This window comes from Mustela putorius, unplaced genomic scaffold (assembly GCF_011764305.1).
Source record: "Mustela putorius furo isolate JIRA1106 unplaced genomic scaffold, ASM1176430v1.1 tig00003871_pilon_pilon_pilon, whole genome shotgun sequence".
Lineage (NCBI taxonomy): Eukaryota > Metazoa > Chordata > Mammalia > Carnivora > Mustelidae > Mustela > Mustela putorius.
This window is the reverse complement of record NW_025422023.1, coordinates 1,705,423-1,731,264: the sequence shown is the minus strand read 5'-3', so window position 1 is coordinate 1,731,264 and position 25,842 is coordinate 1,705,423. Positions and strand designations below refer to the sequence as shown.

The following is a 25,842-nucleotide window of genomic DNA, read 5'->3' as shown; positions in this document are numbered from 1 at the left end:
AGGAGAATGGGAGATGGAGGCTTCTAGTTATAAAATGAATAAGTCATAGTAATAAAAAGCACAGCATAGGGAAGACAGTCAAAGATACCATAAGAATAATAAAATGGGACAGATGGTAGGTACACTTGGGAACATGCATAATGCATAAACTTGTCAAATCACTAAGTGGTACATCTGAAACTATCGTACCATTGTATGTCAACTGCACTCAGAAAAATAAGACTACCAAAAGAACAAAACAAAACAAAAACAAAAACAAAAAGAGAGGGCTTACCTGAAATGGAAAGTTTTCTATTATGAGGTTCCTAATATGATCATCATGAGAAAAACCCCAACAGGTCTGTTCCAAAGAAAACTTAATAGTATTGTAAGTCCCTCCAAGAAATGTTAGAAAGATTATTCTTCCAGAATATATTAGCAGTTGATCGAATTGCTGTCATAATCAAAATAAAAACTGAAATATCTTAAAAATTAAAATTAAGGCAGATTAAATATATTATATATGTATATTAAATCTAAATTATTTACATAAGTAATTATGGATATAAACCAGAAATACTTGAAGGAAAAATTGATGAAGAGTTAAAACATTTCAACCTTAAAGTGTTATAATATACCTTGCTAAAATTTCACAAAGGAGGGGCATATTGCTACAAGTGAATAAAACTTATAAGGAAAACTTCTAAGGTGACAAAGTTACCATGGTTTACATATTTTTGCTTCACCCCAAAAGCCTTAAGGATGAATCTAGTCATCAGTCACTCTTTCAAAGTGTAGTCCAAGGTCCACATGAATCATAATAACCTGGCAAGCTTGTGAAACGTGTAAACACCTAAGTGTAGCTATTTAGGACACTGTTATATTAAAAAATAAGGTATAAAAAAGATGTGGTAATTAGGAGCTCAAATTTCTTTCATTATGACAAATATTGATCAAAGCTTTCCCTAAGAAAGTAGTGACTATGCTCAGTTCTGAAGTCCAGTAATGATGAAGGATGTGAAGAAATTCAGAAAAGGTCAAAGAAATGATTCAAGGCTGGAAAATTAGGTTTCTGCTTTAACCTCAGAAGTTAAAGGCAAGGCCATACCTATATTGTATGATTTGTAAGAAGCCAAAAGTTCTGTTAATGCTTAAAAAAAAAAAAAAAAAAGAGTTTCTCTTCTTCCTCTCTCTTTCTCTCTCTCTCAATTGCAAAATGGTCTTAGTCTTCTTTTAATCTTTTTTTTTTTTTAATTTGCATTGCCATGCAAACTTTTCCCAGTAAACTAAAGAGGGATTTTTGTCAAAGACTATTCAATATGCTAGTGTTATTGTTCCCAAAAGAGCCCCCCAATATTTCCCCTGCTGGCTGTCGCATCATGGAGCCTCATACCACCACATGAATCCTTTTTTTAGACTGAGATACTTTCGCAGCTGAGGGATTTTCTTTGGCCACGAATCAGAATGTTACCATTTTGCTGTAGCTCCACAATTTTTCTCCAACTAATGTGTATAGGAATCACCTGAGGATCTTGTCAAAATGCAGATGGAGGTTGACTAGATTGAGTTGGAGCCCAAGAATATGCATTTCTTTTTTTTTTTTTTTAAGATTTTATTTATTTACTTGACAGAGAGAGAGATCACAAGGAGGCAGAGAGACAGGAGGAAGCAGGCTCCCTGGATCATGACCAGAGGCTTTAACCCACTGAGCTACCCAGGTGCCTCAAGAACATGCATTTCTAGCTAGTTCCTAGGTAAGGCTGCTACCACTGGTTCACTGCTCATACCAATGCTCATTAACTTAAAAACACATGGTTTATTAATAAGGGCTTCTGTTAGAGAAGAGATCCCTACAGGATCCAGAATAAACCTGTGATGTTTTATTCTATTAAAGCAAGCTGTTAAATGTCCTAACTGGTGACAGGAGAATGAGCCTTTTCTAAAGAAACCGCTCTGAAATCTTTCTGAGGGCTGTGGATTTCTGGAGGAGAGGTGAGTAGACCTTGCCAAAAAGACAAGGGTAAAGCGAGAGTCGGAGGTCACAGAATACTAATTTCGTTGACAACACGATTTTCCAGAATTGCCATCATTCAGAGAAATTGGATTCAGGCTGCTAAAGGGAATGCCAAAAAAATTATAGTAGTCTCAGTTACTGTCTTTTTTATCTTTTGAAGTAAAGTTTCTATTTTTTTTTTTTGAGACTTAAAACCACTAAAAGAATTTTCTTTTTGTCTTGTTCGTTTGGGGTTTTCAAACTTAATGTCGTCTTAAGTATTCAATAATGTCCCTCATTAATGTTAATTATTGAATACATTTTTAAGTTTAACAATTATGACTTTTATCATAATTGTTGTTTTCTTAAATGTCAACCTGAAGAGTAATGATCACAGTTTTCCCTAGTGGAACAACAATATGGGTCTTATCCAGCAGTGTTTAACTTTGGCAATATGTGCCAAAGATTATCTACATATCTTCTCAGCTACAAAAAATGAATTCTATTCTCATTCTTTGCTGAGTAATTATGTTCAAGCACATTCTACTGACTGGAGTAACAACTGAGATGTAACTGCCTTCTAGGACATTGAGAATATCACATTATACAATTCTTTGACTTTTTAATAAAATGGCTCTAGCAATTCACTAATTTATTCAAATCACTATAATGTTTAAAATAACAATAGAACGAATTCTGTCTATTTTCGTACCATTACTATCCACCTCCCCAACCCTATATCATCTTGTCTTTGTAACTCAAAATTCCATTTCATCAAGTGCACCTGGTTATTTGTACTGACAATTCCAAATAAAAGATGTCTGTGCTAAGAGCTTAATCCCTAGGTAGTCATGAAAACAAAACAAAACAAAAAACTACAAATGTGAAAAATTCTTATCTATTTTAAATACTTAGGATAAAAAAGAAATAAACAAACATGGAATTTAAAAAAACAGTCTCAAAGTCTTAAACTGGCTTAGTCTCTTCTGTTTTAATAATCTTTGTTTTACTATATGAACCTGCTATTAGATAGATAATTAAGATAAATTAAGGTGCACAGGGAAAGGGCAGATTGTTCGTACTGAATTTTTTTCCCAAAAGCAGTAGAGACAGTAAAAGCATGATGAAAGAGTATCATATATATAATAGAATGAAAATGACCAGAGGGTTTGAAAACACTCAATCAACTGAAATAGAATAATCCTACGTAGCTTTGCTCAGTGCTTATAAGAATCAGTAGGTTCTGTAGACAGTCCTGCGTCTAGCATTCCTTGAAACATTGGCTAGAAGTAAAATTATGGGCTCAGATGAGCCTCCCAGTCAATAATCTTACAGAGGCAGCCTTATTGATTCTTTAGTTCAAGTGCAATCATCTATTTCCTCCAGCCATTTCATTCTTCTCCACTGTGTAGGTGGAGACCAAGCAAATGCTAGGGAACGAAGCACAGCTTGCCAGGAGTGATTTTGTGTAGACATGGACTCAGCCACTAGAGGGAGAAAAAAAAAAACCCCACAAACTGATGGTACCATTAAAATATTATTACCAAGTAATTACATAGTACAATTCTTTCAGGAAAAAAAAAATAATGGTCAATCTATCTTTTTATCAAAGCAAAACAGAAGAGTGGTTTTTTGAGTATAACATTTGAAGTTAGTCTTGAAGGATGGAATGATGCCTAAGTTCAACTTAATGCCACCATTCTTGCACACCACTGGAAGTCTTTTTTCTCACAACTGAAGTAGTAATAAAAATAGCTCTACCTCATAGTATCTGAAAATCAAACAAGATCATTTTTGTAAAGTCACACACAATGCCTGGATCATATACACTCACTTTTGTGTCTTAGCTATTATTGGATTCCTTTAATTTTAAGGAACCATTTCTTGTAAGGCATACTATTAATCTAATAGAAATTTTTCAAGGAAATATACTACCTCAAAAATATAGATACCTAAATGTATTATTCTAATTTTGGAGAAAATTATTCTGATTAAAAGGTTTTTTTTTTCCATTTATCTGTCTTTTTAAAGAAAATGTTACAGAAAAAACTGACTAGGTCTTGTGGTAAAAGAAAAAAGTCTTAGAATGAAAGAAATTTGGAATTATTGTTTGGAATATTCACATCTGTTTTAATATAACATTTCTAGGAGGGTTATTAAAAATGTGAGTGTGTCTGTGTGTGTCTATGTGTGTGTGTACTATATGTGTGTGTACTTTCATACTCACATATCTATTAATTATAATTAATTAATTAATATGCAAAAGTAAAAAAATTATAATATTAAAGAATTAGTCTTTGTGTCTAACTAGAGATTAGAAAAGGAAAATATCAAATGATATTGTTCAAAGACGTATGTATTGAGCTATCATTCACTACTGAGTTTTAAAATTACTCATATTAAATTCTTTTTTAATTAAAGTACAATTAACATAGAGTGATATATCACTTTCAAGTACAGAATATAATGACTCAGTTCTATACATTACTCAGTGCTCACTTGTATTCAATTCTTAATTTTAATTCATAGCACATCGTATTCAAGTCATCTGTTAAATCTGATGATTTAACCTCTTCATTCATTTTACACAATACTTTCGTTTAATCTAAGACACAGAGTAAGACATTTTTATAAAATGAACTACCAATTTCCCTACATTCTGCCAAGGATGGGTGGGGGAAAAATTACTTTCTTTGCTAAACTGCAGCTTCAGAGTGGCTACAGGATAGATGGTTATATTCATAGAGCATTTTTGTTTTTTAAAATCATTATTTAACGAGGGAGTAAAAATTCAGAATTACAAAAATGCAAATACAACTTATATATGGAAGTGTATTTTCTGCAATGGTAAGATGGTGTATTAGGAATTTTGAGAGATTTATAAAAGTCACGTGTGCATCTGGCCCTAATAAATTGATTCAACCTTCTCCTTTCTCTTTCTTCAGCATCCCAGTAAATGAAAAACTATTATGCGACAATGACAGAAGCAAATACAGACTTAGATAATGGTACTGTTGGAGGCTTCATCTATTTTTTTTTTTTTAAATCCAGGTACAGACAGGCACATATCAAGGATAAATCTAAAATGATAAAACTTCTTATGAAGGAGCACTTGCTCCTTCATCTCTATACAAACATACATTATTCTCTCTCTCTCCCTGGCCCCTGCATAATGAATTGCAGCAGAACAGAAATTATTTCCCTTCTAGTGGCAGAAAAGCCTACAGGAGAAACGTGACTCACAGAAGGTGAATCAAAGGTGAAAAACAAAACAAAAACAAAACGAGCATCCTTTGATGTCATGTTAAAGAAAATAATTGGTGGATGATAAAAGCGTGTAACAGAAACTGACTGTTTTACACTTACTGTTCACATAGAGTTTTCTTTATGGCCAAAGATAGTATTAAGTCCACAACTGAAGAAACAAGTAAGAGAGGTGACTTTTTTCCCCATGCAATCATCATGTATTTTTATAATTATTATCATGTTTCCAAACAGTAGACATCGGTCAGCCAAACAACCTCCAAGTTGAGGCATTGTGTTTAGGAATAAGCCCTGTGGTAAGAGATTACACACCGGCCCAACTTCGCGGATGTACAGCCTGTGTAACCACGCATGAAAAGCCACACTCAGAGAAGTCCCATGCTTTCTTTAATGCTCTGTGAGCTCAGTGAGTCTCAAAGTGAGTACAAGGTTAAGTGTATTATATTTACGGCTGAATATGCAGCGGTACCAACAGCCCTGAGAGGCTTTCCATTTGAAACAGAATTTGCTTCAAGCACAGATAGAAAGCACTCTAAGAAACAGGATTGACTGAGGAACCCAATCATATCTCTTCTTAAGTGTGTTACTTCCCTCTATTTGTCAACTATTTATGCTTAATAACTATGACATGAAATGCAAAGAATAGGTAGGGGGACTCCAGTTCCTTTTCTCTTCAATAAGTTTCCTTTTCTTTTCGGTGAGGCAAAGGTAGAGAGTGTTGCTTTAGCAACCACAGATAGGCTGAGTTTCAGATCCATCTACACAAACCGGAAGTCTCTCCTATGCTCCAAGTTCATATGTTCAACTACATTCTGGACATCTCCCCTTACAGCCTTTATATACCCCTTAAAATTATTAGATCTCAATTAAAACCACCACCCACCCACTCTCAGCCTTGTCAAAATAGCCTTCTCTGTTTTCCCCATGTTATTCTGTAGCAGAGCTACATCCAGTTGTCCAAGACAGAACCTCAGACCTATGGGATTTCCTCTATTTCACTTTTCACATCCAGTCAAGCACCATGTTCTCTTAATACTATCTCCTAACTATCCCCCATGATTTATGAGGACGTAACCATCTCTTTGATCTGCATTGTTTTTCACTTAAAAAGAAAATTAAACTAAGAGTTTGTACCCCTTAATCCCATTCACCCGTCTCACCATTCTCCTGCCCCTTGTTCTTTGCTTTTATTATTACGCTCTTCCATCTTATCCACACACTATACTTCTTGGGTAACATTTCTAGAAGGCAAACTGGATCATATAACTTCTCTGTTAATAAAACATATCGAGGGTGCCTGGGTGGCTCAGTGGGTTAAGCCGCTGCTTTCGGCTCGGGTCATGACCTAAGAGTCCTGGGATCGAGTCACGCATCGGACTCTCTGCTCAGCGGGGAGCCTGTTTCCCTCTCTCTCTCTCTGCTTGCCTCTCTCTCCATCTACTTGTGATCTCTCTCTGTCAAATGAATAAATAAAATCTTTAAAAAAAATAAAACATATTGATATTTCCTCACCACTTTCAAAATCCATTTCTATCATTTTTTCTCACAGGTGTCTTCAACAGAAGCCTCTGTTTTTCTCCTTGTTTATAACTTGCCTTTCTCCTTTGCAGCCTATGCTTCAGCCACATGAAGCTACTTAAATTTCTTAATTTTAAACTTAATTAACCCTCCCTTCATTATTTGTACACACCTCTCCCGTGCTTTTGCAGCTATTATTTTTCCTGCTAAATTCTTACATCATCTCCCTGGGTTATTAGAATCCTTGAGTAAATTGCCAGCTCCGGTTCACTATCTTGTGGTAAGACTTCTTGATAAACTGCCTGAAAGTCTGGGACATTTCAGCTTGGTTCAGAATCCATTACAGGAAAATGTGTTGAGTACCATAATAAAGATGTTGTATCACATGACTCTCTCCAGAGGGAAGCAGGAGTCAGGACAAATTCACAGGAGGGGAGAAACAGTTAGCATCTGCAAGACAGAAGACAGTGTCAGGGCTGATAATCGCATTTTCATAGAGATATAGAATATGCACAAGGAGGAGAAAAGAGAGCATGTTTGGAATTTTATACAGTTCAGAATGGCTAGACCATCCTATGTGTAGTAGTGGGAATGAAAACAGAATCAATTCAAGAAATTTTAAGACATAGAATTGAGAGAATTCAGGGGACAGTTGAAAAAAGGAAGAGTGAAAAGGAGTTGGTGATTTTAAGTTTATTCTAAAAGGTGGATCATGAGGCCAATTGCTGAGACCACACAGGTATCAAGGAATGATGAGATATGAGGAAGAAGAAATTTTAGGAACCTGTAAAAGCTTAAGAAATACAATCACTAAATTTTGGGGGTGGGGATACTGGGAGGTTTAAAGCTGTAGGTATTTTTGAAATATTATGGGAAATTTTCAATATTTTGACACCTTGTGAAATCAATGCTGGTGGATAGCAAATGAGTATCAGTCAAGCTGTAGAGTTTGTGTTATTATTCCTGATTGTGAATTTGTTCAGTGATTATTTTCCAACAAAAAACTTGTGCCTTATCAAGATGGTGACATTAAAGGAACAAAATTATGACTAAAAGTGGGGATAGTTCTTGCAGAGGACATTTTTGCAGGGAAAAGTAGCTTTTGAATCATTTGTTCACTCATTCATTCAAAATATACCAAGGGCCTATTTTATGCCAGATGTCATACAAGATAGCACACACATTATATGACACAAAACAGCCTTCCTGTCTTCGAATAGTTCACATTTTCAGAAAAATATCAGAAAACTTTAGGTCTAGCAAACTCTTAGGAGACATGAATCTCAATGATTTCACATGAAAAATGAGAAAATTAAAAACATAGATATTTAAGGACATATTAAGGAGAGTCACAACTCTCCTGGGGGGCTTTTTCCTGTGCATCGAGTCAGTGATCCAGTTTCTTGCTGAACTGGGGCTGTGCCATCTTCAACACAGACCACAATACCCACTGAAAGGAGGAGAAACTTGTTCCAACTTGACCTACCAGGTGCATGTGACACTTTCACCCATATCACACTGGTCAGAGTTCCATTTCATGACCTTTACTTAACTCAAGAGAGATGGGAAAGTATTATCCTCTATTGTGCTTAGGAAAACGAAATGAAACTGGCAACCATAAAGGTAGGCTCTGTCACTTCTCTGGAAGGAAGAGCAGGCCCTGGGCTTTGCCCCCTGTCCCCTGAGTACTCGAAGACTACAAAAACCAATGTTCAGGTTTACCTGGTTTCTCAAATGCCCTCAAAAGGAAAGCCAGATTGAGTGCTCTACCTGATTTTGGTCTGGGTGTTTTTGCCAGCTCATGAAAGCATTTATGAAGATATTTTCAAAAATGTATACACCGGTTTTAGTTTAGTTTTTGTTTTTTGTTAAGTGGAAGTTCACTCTAATTACCTAGTACATTATGTTGTAAGAATCAGGAGGTCAGAATTTTATATTTATTTTTGTTAATTTTACCTCTGGTCCTTTTGAGTATTTTATTATGATCTATCTTAAGAAATTAGATATTGATTACTATTTGAAGCATATTCAGTCATTTTCACACCCTATTTCCTAATTTCATATTTTGGCTTTCCTTGTCAAAATTATTGATAACAAACATTCAACAGAACGGATTCAGGACAAAATAACATTCTAGGCCTTTGCAGAGCAGAGCACCATGCACTAGTTCCCTGCCTCTGGAGGGGACTCCCACTACATGGAGGACAACATAGATCAGCACTGTGTCAACCACCAGGATCAGAAGTCCAAACACTTTCTTCTATTCCATCTTGGTACTGTAGTCACCTGGGAAAATATAATGCGGTCAGAGCACTGCAGAGAACAACGCTTTTACTTCCAGAGACAAGAGAGGGCAAGATCAGCCTCCCTAGTGTGTCTGAGAGCCACTGACACACTTGCTTACGCAGAACAAAGGAGTAGACCCTGGATCTGAAACAGGGAAAGATACTTCCACACAAGGTGATAAGCTTGGAACAGGCTGTGTGGGTTTTTTAACTGTTGGTAAGAATGTGTTGCAGGCCCACAGTTCATTCTCACAACCAAGAGGTATCAAAAGACTGCACATAAGGTTGTGAGATTGCCTGAGCCAGCAAACTTTCTCCAGTGAAAAATGGGTTAGTTCCTTTCATCACGTTTGTCTATTTTCATCCGGGTGTTTGCAACTATACCTTCAGAGTTGTATTTTACAACTGCCCAACACCCTTGAGCCATTTACTCCTTGGTCATAAACCATCTCTTTTCTTTCTCTGACACTTCTAAGGTATTTTCTAAACTATAAGTCACACATCTGATTAGGTCTCTTTGCTATTGTTAATTTTGAGGCAGCATTTCATCTACCAGAATAAGCCACACAAAGTGAATTCTCAATTGGTTACTATCATGGCTGGTGACAATGGAGAGTTAGTATTAAACACTATTTGCCTTCACACTTAGGCTTCTGAGGCAGCAATAAACAGTTTAGGAAACTTGAAATACACAATAAGCCCACATGTCAACCAGTATATATCCACCTGTTCAATTAAGCTTTGGTAATTATAAATATTCTGCTCCTCTTTCATTTCTTGTGAAATTATATCTCAAGTCTGTTTTATCCCATGCTTTTCTTGGAAAGGCAATTCTGTACTTTTTGTCTTCATCTTTTTAAATCAAGGGTGAACAACCACCTTTGCTTATCATCTCCAAATGATTTTTAAAATGAGCTTCTTTTTTCCGGCTTATTTTTCCATTCTAGTTCACAAAGTAGAATATCAAACCTGATGAAAATCTACTTTAAAAATGGCAAACAAGGAACTAGATAGTCCCAGAGCAAAATGCTGAAGTTTAAAGATACCATCTTAAGGTTTCAGATTAAACTGTGAGGACTTAATTATTTTGTTATATTGAGTGTATTTTCATTCCAAATCTGTATGTTGAAACAAAGAGAATTAAATTGCTTTTTTAAAAGTCCTTTGTGCTATTCCTTGAACTATTATTCCTTTCACACTTTGGAGATTAGTATTCATCTGTAGATTTTACCAAGTGAAACTAGAGCACTCCAAAATAAATTAAACACCTTGCATCCTATATGAAGTCTGTTTACACTGAAGCTGACTCACATCTACTAAAAATCTGATGCATGCTTTATCAAAATTAAATCAAGAGTTTTAGAGCTTAAAAACACATAGTTTTATTTACTGTGTATCAAGGCACATAAAACAAGTCAATTTAATATGATTATTGGATTAAAGTAACATCTTAAGATAGGAAAGGTATTCTTTCTCCTGAATTAATATTATCCCCTGGCACTGTTGGTTTTAAAATACAAAGGTGTTTTCACAAGTATTAAAAAAAAAAGTCAGATGTTCCCTATCTTTTTAAGAGCAGTATATTTCATATGACTCAGATTATGAAATTAATTGTGTTTGTATCACACTTGTTCTAATATACTGTTCTAGTCATAGTTCATAGGTATAGCTACAATATTTTGGGGATATTATTTAATAAAATTTTTGATATCTTTACCAAGAACCTGACTGACTTGATCACAGAGTGTCACAATAAGAACCTGGTGCCCAGTTTCTACCCTGTTACTGGTAAGGTTACTGGTAAGGTTGAGATCATTGTAGGAGGTGGTATCAAAGTTAAGTCTCCGTATTTCTCCTCCTGAGGTGGAACCCTCCTGAGGTGGAACCCTGAGGCTAAAAAAGTGGGAAAGGTTTAGAAAGGTGACAGAGACTATAGATGCTATATTAGCATGTGGTATTTTCATATTCTCAGGACACACTTTCCAGGCATAATAGACCTCAAATTCAAGCCTCTGGGACAAGCTCTACACCAACCTCTTCTGTATCAAGGAAGGTGGTGGTGGCACAAAAGGCAGAGAAAATTGAGCCCAAAGCAGTGCTTCTGGCCATGTTCTGTGGGTGAGGTTCAGGGTTTGGCAGTTTCTCTATGTCTCAGAATAGCCACAAAGCTTTTGAGAAATCCAGAGGCCCACCATGGGCAGCGGCTTCCCATATGTCAAAAGATCCCACTCTTTGGAGGACTCACAAGACAAACACTAGGAAAAAAGCCAGATGAGATGTCAGTTGCATCTCTGTCATCTCTACTCAGAGAGCAGCCAGACATTGGCCCCTCAGCTCTCTCTGACTGCCAAGGAATTTGAGAATGGCCACACATTTATGTGGTGCCTTTCTGAGGAATTTGAGGTGGTTGTGGAGTTGATATGGAAAGAGACTGTTTCAACCAGAAGAATTTCTAGTGGGAAATTTAAAGAGATATGTAAGTTGCCCTGTCTTTTTCCTACTCCCATCTTACCTGCTGAGCCTTTGCTAAGAAGATTATTTTAAATATATATATATATATATGTATATATATATTATATAAATATATATATACATATATATATATATAAAATGCCTCTTCTCTGTGTTTTCAAGTGTGATGTGTAAATGTCTATAACCCCACTAACATATAATAGATGTAATGTATAGGTTGAAGTTGTTTGATACTATGGCCAGACACTACAACCCTTTTAAAGAATGTAATCTTAAATCATCTCCTTCACTTTTTCACGCAGAATACTCCACAACAGCTAAATATGTGAAATTAGTCTCTCCCTGAAAACTTCCACACAAAGAATTAAGGAGCACATTAAGAAACTGGGTAGGTTGTTCAGTTTTGGACATCTCTAGCTCTTAAAAAATTTTTTTCTGGTATTGAATGAAAAAAATGCTTCTTTGGAAATTTTACCTATCACCCTAGTTCTGTCCTCTGTAGCAATGCAAATTCATATAACGATATTTCTCTTGACAGGATTTCAATATCTGAGCACTATTATGGCCATAAAAGCTCTTCTCTGAGCTGAACATCCAGGTTGTTACTTGTAAGAGGATATGTAGATGCTTTGATATCCTAGCTTCCCCTGTGGCTGTTTTGTACTTATGGGAGGAAATGAAGATTTTGAATTTTATACACAATGTTGATCCAAAAGCTTTGCATAAGGACAGTGTATATACTCCTCTGTGGTGCAGGAATGTCACCCAGGATGTGCTGTGAGGATCTACAAGCTAGTGGCATCATTTCCTCAGGACTGTATAGAATTGGCAGCCAAGGGAATGAGGCAGTGAAAAAACAACTACTTCCTCTAATTCTTACTGAGACATAAATTCATGGTGCCATTTGCCCAAACAACAGAAATAGAACTTTCCTTTTCCAAGGGAGTACATGAAGTTGATTTATACTAGTCGTGTCAAAATTCTTGCAAACAATTTAAATACATACAATGCTGCCACACTCATTGCTTTAGTCAATGATATTTATTACACATTGACCATATTTAGGATGTATTCTAAAAAGTAGGCAACTACTGATAGAAATCCCGGCCCTGTGGAGCTTACATTCTAGCACTAAATTGGCATCATATGCAATGTTACTTATAAGTACAGATATTTACAATGGAGCTAGTCCATTTAGGTCCCCATTAGTTCACTAAATACACTAAAAGTAATGCTTCTTAGTGCACTTTAAACAACAGTCACTTAAAGCCATACGTCAGTGAATATACCAAATCTGAAAATAATTAATATTCTAGAGTTCAGTGAAGAATTTACTTTTATACTGGGGCACCTGGGTGGCTCAGTGGGTTAGGCCGCTGCCTTCGGCTCGGGTCATGATCCCGGGGTCCTGGGATCGAGCCCCGCGTCGGGCTGTCTGCTCGGTGGGGAGCCTGCTTCCTCCTCTCTCTGTCCCTCTGCCTGCCTCTCTGCCTACTTGTGATCTCTCTCTCTGCCGGGTAGATAGATAAAATCTTTAAAAAAAAAAAAAGAATTTACTTTTATATAATATATAAAAGAGACTTAGGTTTGTAAGTTATTATATGTAAAGCAGTTTCCTTCCTGTAAAATATCTTCTTTTTTCATTATTTATTTATTTTCTTTTCCATGTATGTATGTTATGTTACTCAAAAAATTGATACTGACACATGAGACACCTACTGAGGGCTTAATGGAATGCCATTGTTTTATGCACAATTTGTGAAGTTGGTAGAAGTAGTATTTCTATTTTGCAATAGAGAAAACATTAGAGAAGTTAATGCACTTATTCAGAGTCACATGACAAGTCCGAGCTAGGTTTTAAACCGTGGTCTGTATGAGTCAAGCATCTAGGCACTGAGCAATTACACATCTCATTTTGTACTCTGCGTGATATGCTGTGTGTGTTGGCTTCTATCCTTCCGTATGAACAACACTCAGCCAGGCAACAGTATTCATTAGCACTCACCATGGACCAGGCATTATCTAAGTGTGAGAAACACCTACATTAGTGAACTTAACTCATAAAAATAACTCTTTAGGGAAATCCAATTCCTAGGACTTTGTCTTTAGGAAGCTGTTCTTAAAATTAATAATTATAAAGCCATAAACATTATTTAAAAGTTTTTAATAATTTTCAGGTCAAAATATAAATATCTTTATTTTCTTTCAGATTGCAAAAAATACAAATAGCAACGGGTTAAGAAACTTATTTCATGTCTTATAAAAGACTAGTATAGTAGAATAGAAATAAGATCCTATAAGGAAGACAATAAATCTGCCTTTTCTTTTTCCTCCCTACATTCAGGCCACCTCCCCTTCTGCCCGCTGTTGGTAGCAGAGCCTGGAGCAGTCAGCTAATGGCTCACAGCATGAAGCTCACAGTCTTAATGTCCTCTTTTCTCTCTCCACAAGTCCTAGCAGCAGCACCTCAAGAAGTGATCAGCATTGTATCTTGCTTTTCTAGCTTCAGTTTCTGTTTTTTCCACAAGTACTAAATTGAAAAAGGAATTACATTTTCTTTGCCAAAAGTCTGACATTAAAAGGATTGCTCTGAGATTTTATTTGATCTGGGTACAAATTTTTCTCATAGAAAGTGTCAAGTATCATGTAGGTAGAAGAAAAAAGTATTTGACGAGCATAAATTACTCCGCAGGTAATCTTTCAGAATGTATATATTCCTTACATCTGAAGAAGTCTTTCTTATACTTTATATAACCATTTTTAGCCGTTAGTCATTTTTCTAGAATGGTAGGCATTATGTCTACAACTCACTCTTAGATTTTTTTTTTCCTGAAAATAAAAAGTATGTTCCTAACAATACATTTCCATATGAAGTTTACACATTTCATTTCCTGTCACACGGGTGATACCTATAGGTTTCAATTAAGCACACAAACTCCAGTAACTTTCTTTTTTTCATAGTTCTGTTCTTCAGCCTAAGACTGCTTTTCAAAATTACCAAAAGAAATCTACTTGATTTTCTTGGAATTTCTTGAAAACTATCAAATCTCATTAAAATAAAATGCTATTCTGAAGAAATATGGCATAGATCTTCACTGGATACATTTATATTCAATCTCATTATATTTTCAGTGACTCTGCATCCAACAATCAGTTGCTCTTCTTTTCACTTTAGAAAATTACATAAGAGATAGGATACTAAATGTTTTACTATATTCCTAACGTCCAGAAGCATGACTAGCATATAGTAAGTATTCAGTAAATGTTTTTAATAGTAAGTGAATAAGTGAGTTAAAAGTCAGATGAAATATTATTATTATCCTTACTTCATAGCAATAAAAAATCATGATAGCCAAGCAAGCTTGACAAAACATTCTATTTGTATAGTAAAGCTAAAGAATAATATTTACAAATCTGTAAAAAACTTTTCTTGAAAGATATCATCTTAGTTATGTGCAGTGGCTCTTTTCTTGGTATTTCTCTCAACCTCTCTCTTTCTCTGTGTGTCTGTCTGTCTGTCTGTCTCTCTCTCTCACACACACACACACACACACACTCCAAAAATCTAGAAAGCCTCTTGGGATGCATTACTGCTCTTTGAGCATAAGGACCTATACAATTTGAACATAAATTCTGTTTTAAGAAATCACACATGAAAAGCTTTCACTCTTCAGAGCATCCCCAAGTATGAGGCATGTGATTTTTCAAAGACTGGGTTTACATTAGAGCTTACAGGATGTTGCTTTCATCATTGACTCAATTTTTATCAAAATTGAATTGTCTTCTTCACTTTATATCCAAATCCCTTGACTTAAATTCCATAGCTAATGAAAATCCAAACACATTACCAGACTTAACGTTCTATGTCACTATTAGTTTAAATATGACTTTATGAATAAAATCAGTTTACAATTGATTATAGAAATATAAACATGCAATTGGGTTTTTAAGGGGCTTTCCTGAAAGAGGGAAGACAGAGAATTAAACTATTTATTCTGGGGCCTCCTACATAATTCATACTACTTCTGAAGCTGAACGAATAATCTTTCAAGTGATTCAATTCAATTTTAGAAATTGATCAAATTTAAAATGGAATTTGTTTGCAGTTTCCAAGATTAGTGTGTGCGTGTGCGTGTGTGTGTGTATAGATACACAAAGAATATATAGTGCTCAGTGTTATATATACATATATATATGTATGTATACATATACATACATGTTAGAGCACTAGAGCACTAAGCACTATATATTCTTTGTGTATCTATACACACACACACATGCGCGCTCTAGATATATGTGTATATAAAAATACATATGTATATACATATATACAAATATGTATATACATATGTATATATTTGTATATATGTATACACATATGTATATACATGTGTATATATACACTTATGTATATATACATATGTATATATTTGTATATATGTATGTATACATATATACATATGTATATATTTCTTTGTGTATCTAGAGCACTGAGAGAAAAGATGAGGGTGAGGGGAGTAAAAAGAGACTAAGATTACAGACTACATTACATGATGTCATCATCACTGCGGTCAGAAAACCATAAAGGGAAATTGTGTGTAAATGGCTGCCTGCCTAGGAACTCAGTGCAGATTTAAGGTGTGAAAATCCCATGACGGATAATTCAGAGTCCAAGTACTGCAATTTCCATATATTCCTTTTTTTTTTAAATTCTTTCTTCCCTCCTCCCCTCCTTCATTCATTTATTGAAAGGAAATAGTAATTATTTAAAACCAAATATGTGCTAGAAACTTTTCAAATACTAGAAACACAGTAGTCAGAAATAGGCAAAAAAAAAAAAAGCCTTTTTAATATTTTTTCATTATAGCAGTTGAAGAAAAAGATAATTGATAAGTTACTAAAATATATGCTACAACATATGGTGATGAAGTGCTATGGGGTATGGCTGATGAGGGATGAGTCTCCCAGAGGCTGTGACATTTGAAATTGAACCTGGCAAGAAGGAAAGAGCTTTGTGGAAGTCAGGATAAAAAGCATCCTGGGAAGAGGAGACAGATATTGCAATATCTGTAAGTGAGAAACAAGATTGGTGTGTTCAGTGAACAAAAGTACGGTCAGTAAAGGTAAAGGCAGGACAGAATCTGATATTTTTGTTGTGGCCTATGGTTCAGACTTTAAGGCTTATCCACCAAGTTCCCATCTCCTCCTGATACTTTGTCTTTGCCCTTGTCACTGGAACCAGATGATTAATGATGCTTTTTATGGGTACTCTGGCAAATACATCATTTTAGACTTTTATTGGGCACAAAGCACAAAGAGTATTCCATTTCAGTCTCCAGTATTTTGATGAAGAAATATTGTTATTTACTCTAAGTAACAGAAACCATTTATTTTTAAATATGAAAACTATGAAGAAATCCTGCTTTGACCTGATTTGGTGTTTATCTTCTGCCTTGTCATTTGCAGGTTGCTTCTGGGCTTTACATGACTTTGAACGGTCTCTGACTTGTTACAGGAGTTAAATTCCAAGTGCTAATTCCTACACAAGAAACTCGTCACCTCTTACTAGAAACCTCAGGTTACACACACCGGGCTCTCAGGAAATACAGTGCATCTCTTCCATCTGTTTTTTAGAACAAAGGTCTTCACGGACTGTGCAGTTACTTCCCCTCCTGTGTGACAATTTGTTTCTCTTCTGTAGGTATGTTTTCTACTCTTTGTGAAACAAAGAGTGAAAGAAGATGAAGTCAGAAGGCCTTAGTATGAGGACTAGCTCTTGCACTTTTCAATATTGTGATCCTGGGAAATTTAGTTAACCTCTTTTAGCTTCAGTTTTGTCATTAAAGATAAAGACTCCTGAGATAAGATATGTTTATGTATGCAAAGAATGTAGTGCATTGTCAAGCACCAGAACAACATGTAGTGTGCATTACCTCATCTTCATCATGTTCATTTCCATCATTTGAGTACTTTTTTCTTAGAGTGTGTTTCTCAAAGTATGGTCCCTAGACAGCAGTGAGTATCTCCTGGCAATACAAATCCTCTGGTATGACTGACTCAGAGACTCTGCGGTGGGGCTGAGGAATCTATGCTTTGCCAAACCTTCCTGCCTTAGAAGAAATATATTACATTATTATGTTTGTCTTCAGTTGTTCATGATTAATTCCTCAAATGTACTGAACTATTTAGCTAAGAAATTTGTAATATTCTTAAAAAGAAAAAAAAACTTCCTAGACAATTACTTCAAACAAAATTACTTATATTCAGAGCATAGCTTATATGCAATGCAATGCAAATAAAACGTAGACAAAAAAAAAAGGTATTCCTACATCCCCCTCAGAGATAACTAGTTGTATTCAGATATTAGAATAATCTTCTAAAATCTCCTAGATTCCTCCTAGAGCAGTCAAAGAAGGCACAATCACTCTTAGAAGGTTTTCAGACTGGCTTCAAGTCTTCTAAAAATGTAAATTTACTCATAAAATAATACAGTAGAGCTTAATGATATATATATATTTAATAAATTCATAAATTAGATCACTTTAAAGCACAATGCAATAAACATTATACCAAATTGTCATCTTTATCAAAATTCAAACTAGTAAACTAGAGTTTGCATGCACATGAAACATGGGAGAAATATTTTTAAAAAAATATAATTAAAGGGGCACCTGGGTGGCTCAGTGGGTTAAAGCCTCTGCCTTTGGCTCAGGTCAAGATCTCAGGGTCCTGGGATGGAGCCCTGCATCGGGTTCTCTGCTCAGCAGGGAGCCTGCTTCCTCCCTCTCTCTCTGCCTGTCTCTCTGCCTACTTGTGATCTCTGTCTGTCAAATAAATAAAATCTTTAAAAAATTTTTTTTAAAATATAATTAAAAAGAAATAATTCCACTTCATATGTGCAGTTAATGTCTCCTATTCCATGCCTTATGTTACCAAGATAGTAACATAAGCTGCATCAAGGAACACATTCAGATCCAGAACTGTCACTAGAATGTTTTGATTTTTGTGCAAACTCTGGTATATTTATGAAATAATCAACAGGGATGTGGCAATTAAGAGTAAAATCTGCAGTTGTAATGCAGAATAAATTCATCTAAGTGGCTTGCCCTTGTATCCTGTTCTAAACCAGTGATTTTAATATATTTTTTTAATCAGGAAATTTTTATTCTCTAATGCAATCTCACAAAGAATAAAAAATATATAAGATTGATTCAACTAGTATTAGCATGAATTTATTTTACTTAGAGTTCAAATGCATATATGCTTTTAGTTTAAATACAATCAAAGGGAATTAGATCTCCTTGGATAAAATGAAAAAGTTGAAATTGAATATTACACTGTCAGAGACAATTCTCCATGGGTTGCTTGCATTTTTGCATTTCTTATTAGCAAGGCACTGACTGTCCTTTTGTTTCAAATTATTTTTGCAAGGATGTTTGTATAGCAAACAGCCTTGGAAGATAGAGATAAGGTCTGCCTCCAGAGCCAAGGGCAAATTTGTTTACTGTCAATATAATAAAGATAATGTCTCCCTCTGAGGTGGAAAGCATGTTTTCTTATTGCCTATTACAAAAGATTTGGGTCACCTAAATGTGGCTTCCTCAGCTGTGATGGAAACTTATTTTGTGTACAGTGTACAGAGCCCATCTGTGTCCTCCACATTGCCTTGTGTGACCTGGGGGACATGAAGAACAAATGCAAATGTTAATGTGGAAAAAATCTGGAAAAGCTTTGTTTCAGGGATCTTCCGTTTGGCTTCTCAGATCTACCTCCACCTATTCCCCTCTATCTTCCCCACTTATTCCACCTATTCTTCTTGACCTGGCAGATTATGTGAACCATGTGAATGGCTCCCAAATCTCTGATTTCCAGAAGCTACCACCAAAAGGGAGGCCTGGTGCTGGGTCTGAGGAAAGAAGAAGAATACATCCACTGTATCTGTGCTCCTGCCTCTCTCCCTGCAAGTTGCTCTGTTCTACAGCCACTGGCCTCTCCAGTCAGCCTTCTGTTCATAACTCCCTTTCCTTCCAGGTTCAGATAAATACTGTCTCCCTTTACCATGTTAGACCTGGGATTATAATATCTCTTGCTATTTTATTAGCTCTGATTATTGCATTATTTTTGTATTACCCACACTGTGCCTACACTTTTCCAAACAGACCCACTGTAAGAGCCCTTCTTGAGATACTTGAGTAATTTGAGTGAGAAACCTCTTTCTGGTTGGAACTCTGATTTACACAACTTAAATCTTGAAGGATAAATAGGAGAGCAAAGAATTTCTCAGGGAAATGTAAGAAATATTGAGTAAATCAGAGACAATGGCAGGAGATAAAGGTAGAAAGGATTTGTTTCCCCTCTAAGGAGACTACCTAAAGATAATAAAGAACTATTAAAATTTTTCAACTAAAGCTATGATATAGTCCTTGAATTTTAGAAAGATTACTTGGGCATCACTTAGGAAAGAGTTTTAAGAGAAGTGAGTACAGTTAGTAACCTGAAGTAATAAGCCAGGCAAGAGAAACTGAGGGTTAAACAGATTCTTTAATGAGGCTGGTGGCAATGGGGACATAGAGAGAGAAAAAGAAACCTGGGAGAATGGGGGTGGGGGGTGTCCCATGAGGTTTAAGAGAGGAAGACAACTCCCAGTTATCTGGCTTCAGTAACTGAAGCCAGTAACTGAATAATTAACTGGGGGAGTAGTTAGAATAGCAACTGAAGTTTCATGAGTCAATTTGACAATAAGAAGTCAGAGTAGCATTTAGATTAGGCTATGAGAGAGAAATTGAGGTGTTAGTTTTTTTTGGCTGGATATACTACAACGTAGCCACTTAGGGATTTGAAGAAGGTGTTCAATGAGAAGCAGTAAACATATGTAATAGAGCATGAAGGGCACATGTATCAATAAGGGATTTAGAGAAGAGCAAATAAGAGAGAACCTAAGATCTATAAAAATGTTGTCCATGGAAGTTCAAACATATATTCAAAAAGAACCTTGACAAGATTCACTTCGGATATTTTAGAAGTACTGAAACCCTCCCTACTTTACCTTGTGTTTGTGACACTCTATACCAAGAGTTCACCAACATCAACAGCAATTATGGCTTAACAGTATTTTGAATCATGGTTAATAATAGTTACAAGTAAAAATAGGTAAAAGCACAAGAGGAGCACATATTTAAGTTTTCATGAGGTATCAGAAACCATTTTAAGTTTTACATAAATTTAATTCTTTAATCTGGTAACAATTTAAAAATGTTGGTAAGTATGCATATCGATTCCATTTTATGGGTGGTGGGGGGCGGAATTCAGGTTCACACAGGCTCAAGGTCATGCAGAAAATGTATATATAACCCAGGAAGTCAGATTATAGTGCCTATCAATTTCATAGGCCTAACTCCATGAAGTGTTGTTAATAACAATAAGAAAGTTTGTAGGATATTGTACTTATGTTGGTACAAAAGCATATCGCTTCCATGGAAAGAATTTCCCCTTTATTTCATTTCACTATAGCACTTATGAATATCAAAATAATTTGTTAGCATGGTTACTTCCTTTCACTCATTAGAAAATAAATCAAATGAAAGGATAAAGTCATCTCTTTACTTCAGTACTATAGTATCCTCAGTGATAAGAATGGTATTGGGAACAAACCAGGAGGGGGGGTGGTTTACAGACAGTATATGTATATTTAGTCAGATATGAAGTGGCTATTCATCCATTTATTAGTCGTTTGATTTTTGTGTTAGTGACCTGAACTTTCTCAACTTAGACTCTTCTTTCTTAAAAAGGGATATTATAATAACTACCCTTCATGGTTGCCTTTCATTCCTTCCTACCAAACCTATCCAGCAAATCTTCATGGCTACTACTGCTAATATTTTTTCCAATTTTAAGTTTACCCTACCAATTCCTCAAATTAGTTGATGATCTGTACATGATTATTTTTCATAAACATATTGCATCTAGCCATAATCTTGAGTGTGTGAATTATGATATAAATGTGGCACAGAAATGAAATTTCAGATGTTAAATTAAGAAGAAATTATTGTTAAACTTTTACAATATAGAAAAGCTCAATTTCATGTGAATTACAAAACAGGCAAATAGTTTCAGAAATAGTACTTCTTTTTCTTCTAATTTTATTAAATTTGTCATTTGGCTTTTAAGCCGCTACTCAGTGCAGGTAAATATAAAATGTAGTAACTCTTCAGTGGTCCCACATGTTTGGGTTTCATGATAAAATGTTATTAAGTGGGGTATACTTGGAACATTCCCAGAATACTCTCTCTCTCACAGAGATGAACTCATTTGTTTCAAGTGTAATGTACTTATTATTAGATAACATACAAAACAGAGCAAGATAGCTTAAATTGCATGTCTTGCTGTCATCTCAAACTATAGTCCAGCCTCATCTGTACATTCATATCATGAAATACTCTTTGTTTACTTGCTTCACTACCTCAGTTTGATGTTATTTTTCACTTGCATGAATGATATTGAGAGACAGGTTCTTTGGGTTCTTTCTGGGCCTAAGGGGCTAGGTGCCTGTGGTATATTTATGTCACCTCAAACAGCAATAGTATAAATTGGCACTTTGCTTAATGTAAAATGCTAATTTCTCAAGGGCAAGGCATCATTCTGCATAGTAATCATCATAATGCCTATAAAAATTCTAAAATAATTCAAAGGTTTATTTTATTTTGCATTTAGCTCTTTTTTTTTTTTTCCCCTCCCAGGAGTTAAGGGACAAATAAACTCTGGCTGGAGTTTTGCTATAACCATCTGCCAAAGATGAGCAAACTGCAAAATGTTGATTCCCCACTGAAACTTGAGAAGGGTTAAACACGAGTTTGCCAAATATTGGCTGGCTCCATTAGTAATATTTATAAGCCAAATTTCATTATTTAGAATTTTAAAACCCAAAATAAGCCCCAAGGCTTTAAACAGTTACACATTTTATTTTCTCTGCATGTACTTACATTTTTATATTAATTTTTTTCTGTGTCAAAATCAACAACCTTAGATAATAAACTACTCAATGAAAAAAGCCACATTGCCCTACCTCTATCAACATATTTAAAACAAATAGGGTTTAATATTTTTGGTGATGTGATAATAGAAGCTACTTTGCCTTTAAGAGTCATACAGCATCATACAGCATTCTATATCCTGAAAATCACTGGTCCAGATGTTTTGCTCAGTTATGGGAATCACCTTACAATTTTTTTTAAGATTTTATTTAATTATTTGAGAGAGAATGAGTGAGAGAGAGCATGAGAGAGGAGAAGGTCAGAGGGAGAAGCAGACTCCCCAAGGAGCTGGGAGCCTGATGCGGGACTCCATCCTGGAAGTCTGGGATCGTGACCTGAGCTGAAGGTAGTTGCTCAACCAACTGAGCCACCGAGGCACCCTCACCTTACAATTTTAATGAAGATCTATTCACTTACTATTATCATTTGTTCTAGAACAATAAGGTATCTTTAAAAAGGTAAATTTGCCTGAATAATAGATTATTCTATACTTTCTCCTTTAGGATTCCACTTTCTCACATTTATAATGCATTTATAACTTTTATGAACAGTCTATTCAAGTGATTTATTCTAGTACATATTAGGTAATAAACAAGAATATTGCAATCAGTATTTACTGATTGTTAACCATATGTTAATATTATTTAATGATTTTTTTGTTGAAAGTTTTAACCTTTAAGACTAAATGAAATAAATAGGCTAGTACAATATTTTTATCCTATTGATCTTTAGGATTGGCATGACATTAACCAATCTGTGATGTTCTCTCTCTCTCTCTCTCCTTCCTCTCTTTTGGGTGTGTGTCCTTCAGAAACTTTGATCAGATTTTCAGTCAGGGAATCATAATTTCCGCTAGTGGAAAGTCTACTATCTTACCATTCAAGAAAGAACGTTTTTACAGACAGCCAAGTTTTCGTAGGGGAATAATGGAGACACTTGGAATTTTTAGTACTGCATAATATGGCAGTTAGAAGCGTAGACTCTGGAGGCAGGCTGCCTGGGTTATAATCCACAGTGTGACTTTGGGGAAGCTATAGATCTTCTTGTACTTTAGCTTCATCTATAAAATGGGAATAATAATAGTAACTATGTTATAGAGGTATTATAATGCTTAGAACAGTTTGTGATTGGTTATAATCGTGGCATATGGTTTGCATTATATGTTGGCTCAATTTTTACAAAATGGATAAAATGAATGAAATTTAACATAAGAAATCATTTATAAAAAGCACTATTAGAGATGCATTGTCATTTGATCCCCATAAAAGTGTATTGTTGTTGTTTACTAGACATTCATATAAAAACCAAAAAGCAAGTATGATTTCTCGCTTACATTCACATCCTAAAAATGATCAGATAACTACCATCGATTTACCACTGAAATCAAAACAAAGCAAAATATTTTCCTGACACTATTATACCAAAACAGGACTAGAGCTTAGTTTGTTTTCAAGCTCAGATGGTATCTTTCAAAGTAAATGCTCTAGTCAAACAAACAATAGCAACATCTGCTCATATTGATGAAAACTTTAGGACCAGTCGAGAGGCTTTATTAATTTTCAATTGGAAAGCAGATCATACAGTAGAGGAAAAACACAGTCATAAAATGCATTTGCATATTAATAAGACATTACAAAATCCTAATTTGGAAAAGATAATATTAAAAAGTTAAAAAAATTCATCCTGTATAGCAATCAAATGACATACACTGACACTTTCTCAATCATTTCTTAATCTTGGCCACCAACAACTGAAAACAAGAAATCAAGGGAAAAAAGTAATGCTCAATGGACAACACACGTTTAGCTGTTCTCTAATAAGTGCTTTCAAAATAGAGCTCCTTTGTGGTGGAAATATTGAAAAATGTCAGAGCTGATTTCAAACAAGTACCACACACCTCACAGGAGGCTGAACCCGGAGCCTCCTATTGTTCAGGAATATTACAAGCAGTTGTTTTAAGACCTCACCAAACATTTTAGTAATGGGTTGTTGAATCAAATCAATCTACACATCATTATCTAACTAGGTCAAGTAAGTACCAAAAGATAATCGTTTAAAATTGATGCAAACCACCTAAATAACTTCTTGGTTTATTAAAGTAAATACATCACTTGGATGTATGATTTCGTGCAAATTCCCATTGTATTTTTTTTTCTCTACCATAACAATAAAAAAAGCCGAATTGGCTTTCTTTTTCAGAGAGAGAGAACATGGCGGAACCCTGTAAAGGGTAATTTAATAGACAAGTTTCAATATGCCAAACAGTGAGGGGCAACGGGGCATGCATTTCTATCTTTATTTTAGAGCAAAGCAATAACACGCTACTGCCTCTTATAGCCAGTGGGTAGAATTTGTGAAGAAGCCTCTGCTTCCCAACTTCCTTCATTTGGTTCTATAAAAAATATATCCCTAATTAGATATTATCATTATAAGCTACTTCAGGTTGCTAAAAATATCAAATTTTAATTTTCATTGAAATGCCTTTAGTTCTGTAGTTTTGAATATCACCACAAAGGTTAAAAAAAGTTCATTGTGCTCATAAAATTGAGCATAGTATTATTGTAAAAAAAAAAAAAAAAACATAAATTCCATAGAAATCCAAAAAGAAAAATTTTAAGATACAATTTTGACATCCAGAAAGTTTTTGAAAACAGAATTCAGGTGTGATAGTCATTACCTTACTAAATTCATTGCCATTCAAGGTCAGGCCATTAACACTGCAGACTCAGAGAACACAATGCACTATTCCCTCACTCAGTGCAAATTCACATCAGTGAAATATACTTGGTCATAGAAAGCTCTCATGCAAATTTATTAATTTCCAGTGAGATTCCTATCTCTTTCACTTATATTAGAATATGACCTTTTTAAAAAAATTGAAGTAAATTGGCATATAACACTATATTGACTAACTTATTTTCTTTTTTTTTAATATAATTTTTTATTTTTTTTTAAACATACTAACTTATTTTCTAAACAATTTATTCATCTAACCACTTTCTCTACATACACAGATACGGAAGCCAACTAAAACTAGAAGGTTGCTTGGAGAACACAACTCAGAATGAGGGAGTTAGATGAGACCCATTTTCAAAAGTTTCAGCCTAGGAAGTCCTCATATATCTCTCCAGCAAAACCCATGGACCTTCTTATGATATTTATGGACTGGAAGGCACCTTTGCCTTGGAAAGAGGTTGGTTGAGAGATGCTTTAGGAGGCTAATGTATTATTACTCCTACATCAGATGCTAAATTAAGATGTTATTTTACTCACCTTAAAATGAAGACTACGCGTTCCCTTT

General features: G+C 35.1%; 1 protein-coding gene across 2 annotated transcripts in view; it reads right to left on the bottom strand.

Annotated features, from left to right (window-relative positions):
• The window catches only part of GRID2 (glutamate ionotropic receptor delta type subunit 2), a 1,483,500-nt gene that overhangs the window by 629,599 nt on the left and 828,059 nt on the right, over nt 1-25,842 (bottom strand). The window lies entirely within an intron of this gene.